At 45.1% G+C, this 10,695-nt stretch overlaps 1 long non-coding RNA gene across 1 annotated transcript; it reads left to right on the plus strand.

Moving 5' to 3' along the window:
- Positions 1-206: 206 nt before the first annotated feature.
- Positions 207-7,757, plus strand: LOC143681749 (uncharacterized). The gene is made up of 4 exons (XR_013174814.1): positions 207-415; positions 2,155-2,264; positions 6,728-6,813; positions 7,199-7,757. It is a non-coding gene; the product is annotated as an uncharacterized LOC143681749 (long non-coding RNA).
- Positions 7,758-10,695: the final 2,938 nt, after the last annotated feature.

Consider the following 10,695-nt stretch of genomic DNA (forward strand, 5'->3'; position numbering starts at 1 on the left):
GGCATTGGAGCTGGTTGCAGACCCTCAGGGAGCCGCGGCCGTCCAGTGAGCGGCAGGCCGGTCCCGGGCGTTTGCGTGGGGCCGGGCGGCCGCGACCAAGAGCGGAGGCTGGACGGGAGCCGGAGCCGGAGCGAGAGCGGCGGGGGCGGTGCGGGGTCCGCCCGCGGCCAGGTGAGCGGGCAGCTGGGCGCGGGGCTGCAGTCGCAGTGTTTCCTGTGCGGGTCCCACGCGCGCCCTGGGGCCGTTGGAACCCTCGGGAGGGGGCTTCACAGAGACCGTGGGGGAAATTCCACGTCAGGAAAGGGCTGGACGGCCTGAACACCGGATCGTCCTCGGCCGCGCAGCCACCGCCGCCCTGCAGCCGCGAGCCAGAGATCGCCGAGATGCTGCAGGGGAGCACTTGCAGCTCGGCAAGGTGAGCTGGGGCGGGCGCGTGGTGGCAGAGTACCGGGGACAGGGGTAGCGGGCGCGAGTGGGGGTGGAAGAGCACCCGGCGGGGCGTAGTGCTGGGCAGGCGGTGGGGTGCGGGGCACGGGGAGTAACGCGCGCGGGTGGTGAGGCTCCGGGCCTGGGAGTGGGGCGCCGGGTGCGGGAGCGGGGCGCCAGGCGCGGAAGTGCGAAGATGGGCAGGGGAGTGGGGCGGCTGGGCGCAGGAGAGGGGTGGCAGAGCCGGGTCAGCGAGCGGGGAGCGGGGTTCCGGCCTGGGAAGGGGCCTGCTGGCGGGGCCGCAGGGTTAGGGTCCTTGTTCTCAGGGCCCTGACCCCGCAGGCAGGGCCTGAAAGCCTTCCGTGGGAGCGTTTTTGGCTTAACCCGCCGACTTCAGTTTCCTTTGGAAGCGCAGTCTGGTGACTACCGCCAGCCCAAAGGCCAAACCTGTCCAACTGGATGTTTGATCAAGGCTTTTCTCTTAAAATGTGCAATGATTGTAATTCTTAACATACAAACATTCTTGTACGGAATTTTTGGAGGCTCTGTTATGGCAGAACTGATGTTAAAATAGGTTTAACAGTTGTTGTAGTGTAGTTTCTGTGTCTTATTTGCGTTTCTTCGTGTCGTTTTGTGAGTGTGATTATTGTTTTTATTGATTGTGTTAGTTTTGTGGCGTTTGTTGGTAATTTCCATCGCATGCGGGTGTATATGTAGTTTGTCAACTCTTTCATGGGTGGTGTATAATTATCAGCAGCTGGTTTATTTATTGGTGTATTGTAGTGTCTTCTTTTTTGGTACGTTAATTCTTTATTTGGTAAATTAAAAAAAATGTACAATGAGTGGCTGAAAATATGAAATTGCATTATGTTGGGTTAAGAAGTTACTACTGTGATTTTTGCCTGTTGAGGAGGTTGGTGCCATGGTATGCAAAAGCCCCCTGTAGCGGTTGGTTTTAGATGTTTCTCCATGGGGGCTTGGGCCCCATCTGTCTGGCAGGGTCTTCTGAGTTCCTCCAAGCACCTGTTAAAGAGGAGGGGGTGCTGGCCTCACCTATCTTGGGCCCCTTTGCCTTCTTTTTATTTTTTATAATATTTTTTACTGTGAATATAACATTCATACAATGAGGAATATATTTTGAAGTACACTGTAAGAAGTAGTTATCAGACGAGGGTTTGATATGGGTTACAGTTTCACAATTTTGGGTTTTCTAACTGCTCCAAGACCCTAGCGCCATAGTAGAAATGCCAGTATAGTGATTTAGCAGTCATGCTCATTTGTTACATTCTAAATTCTCTGTTATAACACCTCCTTCTCCTTTGACACGTCTCCCAATCTTTAAGGACATTTGGACTCTGCCCATTCTAACTTTTTCATGTTGCAGAGGGGTATCGGCAGTATAACATACGGGGATGGAAATAGTTGATGTTCTTGGAGAAGCTGGTCCCTCTGCGTTTCAGGACTTACTTGGCCTAGTAACCATCTGGAGTTTGTAGGTTTCTAGACGTAATCTTAGTGTGTGAAGCTTATGTAGAATCTCTCATAAGGCCGTGGGTGTTGTGGGTTGGCAGCAATGGTGTTGGTTGGAGTTGGCAGACCATGGTAATTAGCGGTATCTAGCTGAAGCTTGTGTCAGAGTACCCCACAGAGAGGCCTTTTGAGTCTACTTGAACTCCCTTAGCCACTGATACCTTATTTTATTCATTTCTTTTTCCCCTTTTGATCCAGAAGTCATTGTGGATCCCGTGCTGTCAGGGCTAGACTCATCTCATGGAGTCAAGTCCCATTTTCCCAGGGAGACTTTCACTGCTGGATGTCATGTCTATGAAAAAGGAAAGGTAATGATTTTACTTGTTATGTTGGGCTTAGAGAGAGGGGGGCCACATCTGAGCAGCAAAAGAAGTTTTTTTGGAGGTGACTCTTAGGCCTAATTTTAAGTAGGCTTTCCAATCCTTTGTGGGGGTAAGTTTTATATGAACAAACCCCCAAACTCATGGCTCAGCCTATAGCTTTGGTTGTCCAGATTTCTTGTGAGAATATCAAAAATTCAACTTGGGGAAGATGAATTTTCCCCGTTCTCACCATTCCCTGAAGTGGACTTTCCAAATAATTTTTTATTCACTGTTCAAATGATTCTGGGAATTATTGGGGCACCACTCTGGAGAAACCAACAAAATCTCCTGTCCTTCTCAAGGTTCCTTGTACTTATGGTGTTCAGTTAAGCTGTCTACATAAGTTGTATTAGGAAATGTAATAGTCAAAGTATAAATTTTGTACCAAATAAACATTTTTGCTTTAGTCTCACACATAATTTGAAATTTTAAAATATTAATTACCATGTATTTACAGCACCCTGCAGTACTGACATTCCTTTGTCCTTCCTCATGCAGAAACATTTTAAAAATTTGTACATGTAGTCACTATTATTATACAGTCTAGACATTCCTAGATTATACCACCTTAGTCTTTATTGACTATCTTTCTTTCTCATTTCATTTGTGCCCCCAGCTCTCCTCCCTCTATTATTCCCACATTCAGCTTCATTCAGTGTTTTAACATAATTATATTACACTTAGGTAGTATTGTACTGTCCATTTCTGAGTCTTTACATTCAGCCCTGTTGCACAATCTGTGTCCCTTCAGCTCCAATTACCCAATGTCTTACCCTATTTCTATCTCCTGATGGTCTCTCTGTTACCAACAAAATTCTTCAAGTTTATTCAGTAGTGTCAGTTCATATCAGTGAGACCATATAATATTTGTCTTTTTGTTTCTGGCTAATCTCACTCAGCATAATATTCTTAATGTCCATCCATGTTGTTACATACTTCATAACTTTGTTCTGTCTTACAGCTGCATAATATCCCATTGTATGTATATACCACAGTTTGTTTAGCCACTTGCCAGTTAATGGACATTATGGCTGTGTTTCCATCTCTAGACAATTGTAAATAATGCTGCTATAAACACTGGTGTGCAAATGTCTGTATGTGTCCTTGCCATCATGTCCTCTGACAAATCAACAAGACTAGTGTTGTAATTCATAGAAGCCTCTCTATGTGTGTATGTGTTTTGGAGACGCCAGGACAACCCCTTCAGACTCTCTTCTCTGTGGCTAGGTTGAATCCAGGCTGAAATTTTCCAGGTGGCCACCTCTGTTCCTACCTTCTATCATGCTTTCAATTCCTATTCCTAGAGTTCCAGCTCAAGTTTCAGCAGCCACAGCAGCAGGCCACATGGATAAGGGACTATCATGTGTTCTGGCCACAGAGAAGCTGTGAAATTACACCCTCAGTTTATGTTCTTTCTCTTGGTTTAATGATTTTTCTTCCTTTCCTTATTTTCCTTTTTTCCTCAGAAGGGGAGTGTGAAGAGAAAGGAATTGCCCATTTATTTGTTTGTCAGAAAGAAATGCGTGGGCCAGTGGAAAGGACACCAGCAGGAACAAGAGCCCAGGGGCCTCCATATGAGCGAGGCCCTGGGGTAGCTTGGCTCATCTGGTGTCTGTGGGCAAAGAGGGACTGAAAATCATTAGCATTATCTCTCCATGCCCTAGACCTCCCACCAGTGAGGTCAGAAGTGTGGGAGGAAGGAACTCGTGGATGGCCAAAGTTCTTGGCAAGAATTGGGCCTGGACGCAGAAGAATGACTAGTGACGAGCAGAGACCTATATAACAAACATTTTTGAAGCTCCTTTGTGCGCCATTATGCCCCATGCATATGTTAAGCCTGGGGACCTAGAACCCAATAAAGCATGGCTTTTGCCCTAAAGGGTCCCTCATCCATCACTGATGTCTGGGAGCCAGGCTAGGGCTGAGAATGGTTCCTCTAGGTACAGAAGACTGCTTGACCAAGCACTCAATAAAATCGTAATGGTGAGGCAATGAATGTTAAACAGAGACAAGTGGCATTAGTCTCAGTCAGTCAAAAATGGAAAGCAACCTGTTGAACCTTTAAGACTCCACTATATCGTGGTGTACTAGCCAGAACTCTGCTATTTGTTTGAATAGGACCCTGGGAAATGCTCTGGTCTTCTCTGGGCCTCAACCCCTTCATGTGTAAAAGGCATCTAGAATCAGCAAAGCCTTCCAGGCTGATATGCTGTTTCTAGGGGTCCCTCAAGCTACCTCTCACTCAGGAGTTGAAGAGATTGAAGATGTGTGGGGAAGGGTGGGGGAGAAAGGGACTAAGTAATGCCTAGGGAGAGTCCTTGTGAGTTTAGTTTGCCAAAAGAGGAGGGAAGAAGGGAAGAAGGAAATAAAGTGAAGAAGGGCAGAAAAGAGGAGTGTAAAGAAAGGGAGGTAAGGAGGAGGGAAAGTGCAAAAGATACATTGTGGTGGCCACCACAATTAGCCCAATGAAAGCTGCTACAATGTAGACTTATCATTTCTCTATGAAAAGGTGGAGTCTAATTTCTCTCCCTTTAAATCAGGGCTGGCCATATGACTTGTTTGTAACCAATAAAATGTAATAGAAGTTGTTCTGTGTGGTTTCTGAGCCTTGGTAAGATGTAGCTTCTACTCGGTTATCCTGGGACACTTACTCTAAGGCAGGTCTAGTCTTACACCATCATGTCAGAGAAACCACATTTAGGCACCTAATATTGACAATTCCAGCCATTTCCCAGGCTGCCACAAGGTGGATGAATCAAGCTACCTTGGTCCCTCCAAACAAGCCCATGCTCCAGCTTGGCATGATTGATCAACATCTGTGCCTCTGCTGAGGCTATGAGGCATCGGAAGGACCCTACTGAGCCCAGCCCCAATTCCTAGTACAGAGGAATTTATGAGATATAAGAAAATGATTGTTTCAAGCAAAACAATATTGAGTTAATTGCTTATGAAGCAAAAATTTCTGGAATTTGATAATAGGATAGGTTTAAGAAAATAAGCTCCCAAACCTCAAATAGTAGAGACAAATCCTTAAACATATGTGAATGAGATTTTAGAGTATTGTGAACTTTCAAAGCTGATTTTGTAGCACACTTTTGATATTTCCCCTTTAGGACATTGCAGCAAGGCTGACGACTTCTGTGGGTCACCATATTACATTTTTAAAGCATATTTTAACATTTTTTATAAAGAACTATCAGAATTGCTAAAATGAAAGTGAGAATATCAATTGTTCACACCTCTGGAGGACCACAGCTTTAGGGGCTGCTGCCCCCAAGGGACTGGGTTAGCTGCCAATGAATCAGCAGTAGGTTAATTGCATTGTGACAAAGGGAAAGGGTAACTGTGACAGCCTCAGACTTGGTTCCAGTCTTTCAAGTGCCAATTTGCAGTAACAGCTTGCAGCCACAAGGGGATCTACTGGGAATGGAGGAGATGTCGATATAAGGGGTGCTTGAGCAGGCAAAGGAGTCAGGAAATGGTCAGGTAGTCTCTTCTCTCTGACATCTCCAAGCACCAAAGCCCCCAGTTCCCTGTGGCTGTCATATCCCAGTATTTTACCCATTAGCAGTCTACAACCTGCTGTTATATATCTAACATGTTCCTTCTTTCTTTCATGTGAATTCCTCTTCTTGCTTATGGACCAGCAGTCACCATAGAGGGAGATCACTTTCTTTTATTCCACCTCCTTCAGTGCTCAGCCAAGCCATGAGCTCTCTGTCTTGCCAGATGTGGGATGCAATATTATCCTGTTTCATCTCCAAGTCTCCTGGTCCACTCCTACCTTGACCCCACAGTTGCTACCCACTTTAGGATTCAGCATATCTGGCCAAGATTAGTGCTTCCTAGAGGATTCCTTGCCCATCTCCTCTTTCCTCTGGAGACAGAGAGATATCACTTCCATGAGGAGCTGGCCTTTAGGCATTCCCAAAGTCCCAGCCATTCACACAGTACCTCAGATCCTCCAAGATTCAGCTGCCTGATAGTCAGGCTTATGTGCCTCCTCTTCTCTCGTCTTCTGACCAGCAAAACTGAAATACTTGTAATTGCCAGGAACACACCATGATATTTCCAGCCTTTGTGCTTTGGACAAGTTATTTTCCATGTCTGGTATCCTCTCCCAATACTTTCTTCCCTGGGAAGAGCCCTATTCATCCTTCAAAACTGTGTGTTCTTCTGTGAAGCATTTCCTCACCTATAACTCCTTTCTATCCCTAGAATCTCACCTCTGAAAGAACCCCATTCCCTGAATATGAACATCTCATTGCTATTCGAAGTGGTAATAATTACTCATAAACCTGCCCTGCCTCTGCCCCTGGCTTTGTTTCCTTATGGCACCCACAGGGACATAGTAGGTGCTACATGGAAAGTGTTGTACTGGATTTGGAACCTCTCACATTCCTTGACAGGAGGATCCTCCCAAATGCTTGCTCAACAGCCCATTTCTCTCATTTCCTGTGCCTTGTGGCCATTGCTTCAGCTTCAGTTTCATCAGGTAAGGATCTCTCCTCAAGAAGAGTACAGGGGCAGGTGGTGGTGAGGCACAAGGCTGGAGGGGAGGGGGTAACAGGATGACTGTTTCTGTCACCAGCAATTTTGCACCATCATCTTCTACCTTGGGTAAACCCTTTAAATGCTCTGAACTTCATTTGCTCTTCTGGAAATTGGAGAGCTTTGCAAATCAGAAGAGAGCTTATACATTTTTAAAGCCTGTATAAATGGCCAATATTTTTATTGCATCTTCTTCTAATGTTTAAATACAGTTAACTCTATGGAATCTTAGAACAAAGGAATTCTCAATGTGATCTTTTTGTAATTTCTCCACCTTGAGTCAAGGGGAAAATGGATTGAGAGTAAATCATTTTTTTTGTCTCCAACAGGACCTCTTATTTTCTCTGAAGCCCTGGAGTTAATGATTCTAATACTGTTTTCTCCCAGAACGAATTCTCAACTTTGACATCTTCTATCTTTTCTTAATAACTGTTCTCTGACAGTTCTTGACTTTAGGAGCAGGAATCTTGTAAGAGGAGATGGTGGGTGCCTGTAGTTCTCAGGTCCTCTTCCCTTTTCAGCAGTTCCTCCTCCAAATGCCTACCATTTCTTCCACTAACAGGACAGCCTCCCCCTAACTCCCTTGAATGGGCCTGTAGCTTCCCCCAAAAGTGGCATTAGGAAATTCCTGTGAATATCCACACAACAATCATGCTGTGTTCTAGCTCAGAATCTTCTCCATGACATAGAACTTAAGTATTTGAAGGAACCACAAAAAGAGAAAGTTCTTGAAGAGTTGGTGTTTCAATTTGTTAATGCTTTCAAAATGCAATATACCAGTAATGAGTTGGCTTATACAAGGGGATATACTAAGTTATAAGTTTACAGATCTATGACCATAAAAATGACCAAACTAAGACACTAGAGAATCTGAAGAAAGGCTGATGGTAATCATGAGTTCTCTGTCATGTAGGAAGGCAACTGGTGACATCTGCTGTGCCTCCTCCCCCAGCTTCTGGTTTTAAACAGCTTCCTCTGGAGCATTTTCTTCTACGTTTCCAAATTTCTTGGTTTGTGTCAGTTATGAGCCTTTTTCAAAAAATTCTTAAAGAACTCAAGTAAGCATATTAAGACCCACCTTGAATTGGTGGGATCACTTCCCTCTGGGAACAACCTATTTAAATGGTCCCACCCACAAGTGGGTAGGTCACATCTCCAAGTAAACCATCTAATCTAAATGACCCACTGAAGTAGGTCTTCACTCACCATATTGGATTTGTATTCATTAGAACAAATTGGGGGTTGGTTCAGTCCAACACTCATAACCCAGCGAACTGAGGTTGAAAGGGGTTTATTGTAAAGGAGGGAGGGGGAGGAGGAGGAGGGGTGGAAGGGGAAAAGGAAGTGGGAAGGGGAAAAGGGTAAAGGAACACTTTCTCCAAGAACCTGAAGAAAATGTCCACCTGCCGTGTAATGTGTTTCTCCTTTTATACTCTGAAGTTCGCTGTCCCTTATTGGTCCTCACTTCTGCATTTGGCTACTCATCTGGTTGCCTTTGGCTAGTATTTTTGCTTCCTTCTCTTTGTGCCTATCCTGACCTGTTGGCTCTTTATTGGTGAAGTTTGTTCTGTAAGTCCTTCTTTGATGTGGTTTCTTGCCCTGGCTATTGAAAGAATTTGGCAAGAGGCATCAGCATTGCAGCGAGGAGGAGGGAGAAGGGAAAGGGTCACCAGTGGACCATGAGTTTCGGTCATGGCTACAGGGTGAGCAGGGGGTGGGAGCCTGAGCTCCTTCCTTGTGACCTGTCAGCATTAAAAGAACACGTTATTTAAACAAACTTATACAAAATGTGTGACAGTTTCTCCAGGATATATATATGTGGGAGTGGAATTGCTGGTCTTCCCTGCTCCAATTGCAGCAAATGCTACTGCACTCTCATTTCCCCTGAATATTCAAGGGAGTATGAGCCCTACTATTGTTTATGGACCTTCAGGATGAACAAATTTTGGAAAAAAGAACGACATAGTGGTGGTAGAGTTTCCCAGCCCACAGTCTCACTTTCAGCCAGCACACTGAGAAGCCAAAACCAGAAAGGAGCTGGCATGTGGAGCCCTCCCAAGTGCTCAACAGAGCTCTGCCAAGCATGCGTGAGGTGTAGTTCCCCTTAACTGGATGTAGCTGTGGAACAGTTGAGGTCACTACTAGGCTGACAGACATGGAAAGTCAAATACAACCAACATGCCATTCTGAGATCATAGGGTACTTTATTTAACCTTGGAATAGGATTTCTGGGGCTATTTCTCTGAGCCCAGGTACTCCTTAGAGCTCCTGGCTTGTTCTAGTTAGCTAGCTGCTGGAATGCAATATTCCCCTTTTAAAAAGGGGAATTTAATAAATTGTGAGTTTGCAGTTCTAAGGCCAAGAAAATGTGCCAATTAAAGCAAGTCTATAAAAATGTCCAAATTAAGACACCAACTAAAGGTTACCTTCACTCAAGGAGGGCCAGTGATGTTCAGGGTTTCTCTCTCAACTGGGAAGGCACATGGGGAACATGGTGATGTTGTCTAGCTTCCTCTCCAAGCCTCTTGCTTCACGAAGCTTCCCCAGGGGTGTTCTCTTTCATCTCCAAAGGTTGCTGGCTGTTGAGCAGTTCTCTTGTCTCTGCTGTTCTCATCATTCTCAAGTTTTCTCCAAAATGCTTCCTCTTTTTAAGGATTCCAGTAAAGTAATCAAGACCCACCTGGGATGGGTGGGGTCACATCTCCATCTATTCAAAAGTTAATACTTTTTTGAATTTTCAAAAGTGTATTTCAAGTGGGTGAGTCACATCTCTGTAGAAATAACGTAATCAAGTTTCCAACCTATAGTACTGAATAGGGACTAGAAGAAATGGTTGCTCTCACAAGATTGATCAGGATCAAAATATGGCTTTTCTAGGGTACATAAATCCTTTCAAACTGGCATACAGTATCCCTCCATGTCCTAAAACTCCCACCGGTGAGATGAGAGCTGCTAGAAGGTGTGTGGGAGGAGAGGACTCATGGACGGCCCGAATCCTTTGCCACAATTGTGTGTGCATGCAGGGAAATGATGAGTGACCTTCATAACAATCATTTATGGAGCACCTTATATGTGCCATTATGCCCCATCTATGCTAGGCCTGAGAACATGGTCTTTCCCTTAAACGATGTGACAAGCTATATCAATACAAATAATTCCTTCTATCCCATTTTATCAACACAGCCCTCACAGATACCCTTTCTGGCCCTGCCCAAGTCACACAGATGGTGTTAGGAACTCTCACAGTTGCCCCAAAATGACTGCCCTGGAAGTACACCCATGTCACAGCCTAAACAATCTTGAGGCCTAGAGCTTAAGGATTAAAAATATTTGAGATGCTGCTTGGCAGGTTATTCCTCACATCATTAGTTGTTCAGATCCCAGAACAATCGTGCCAATGCTCTGTGTCTTCTCCAGCCCTTGCCCTTCCCCTCAAGATGTAGCCTCTGATGATATGAGATGGATGGGGACCATCCTAGGATCCCCTCTGGGCCTGGTCTCCTCCTCCTTGGCATTCTTATCAGAGGAAACAGACTTGAACATAACAGAGCTGTTACCTTTTGGGCCTGGCTTTAAAGTTGTGCCTTTTCAGCCTATGTCATTTCAGGTGTATCCTCAGCCCAACATCAGTTATCAACAGAGTGAATTAAATTCACCAGCTCCACATGATCAGAAATGTTCAAAATTTGCCCATATAATGCTAGCCAATATTAGGGCTCAGAGGATACTTGGGCTTCAGGATCAGAAAGGAGCTACTTGCTTTGGGGTTGAAGAGGGCTGGATGGAGGGGATGGCCTCACTGATCCTGATTTGCTCCATCCACATT

Source organism: Tamandua tetradactyla, chromosome 4 (assembly GCF_023851605.1).
Source record: "Tamandua tetradactyla isolate mTamTet1 chromosome 4, mTamTet1.pri, whole genome shotgun sequence".
In the NCBI taxonomy this organism is placed as follows: Eukaryota; Metazoa; Chordata; class Mammalia; order Pilosa; family Myrmecophagidae; genus Tamandua; species Tamandua tetradactyla.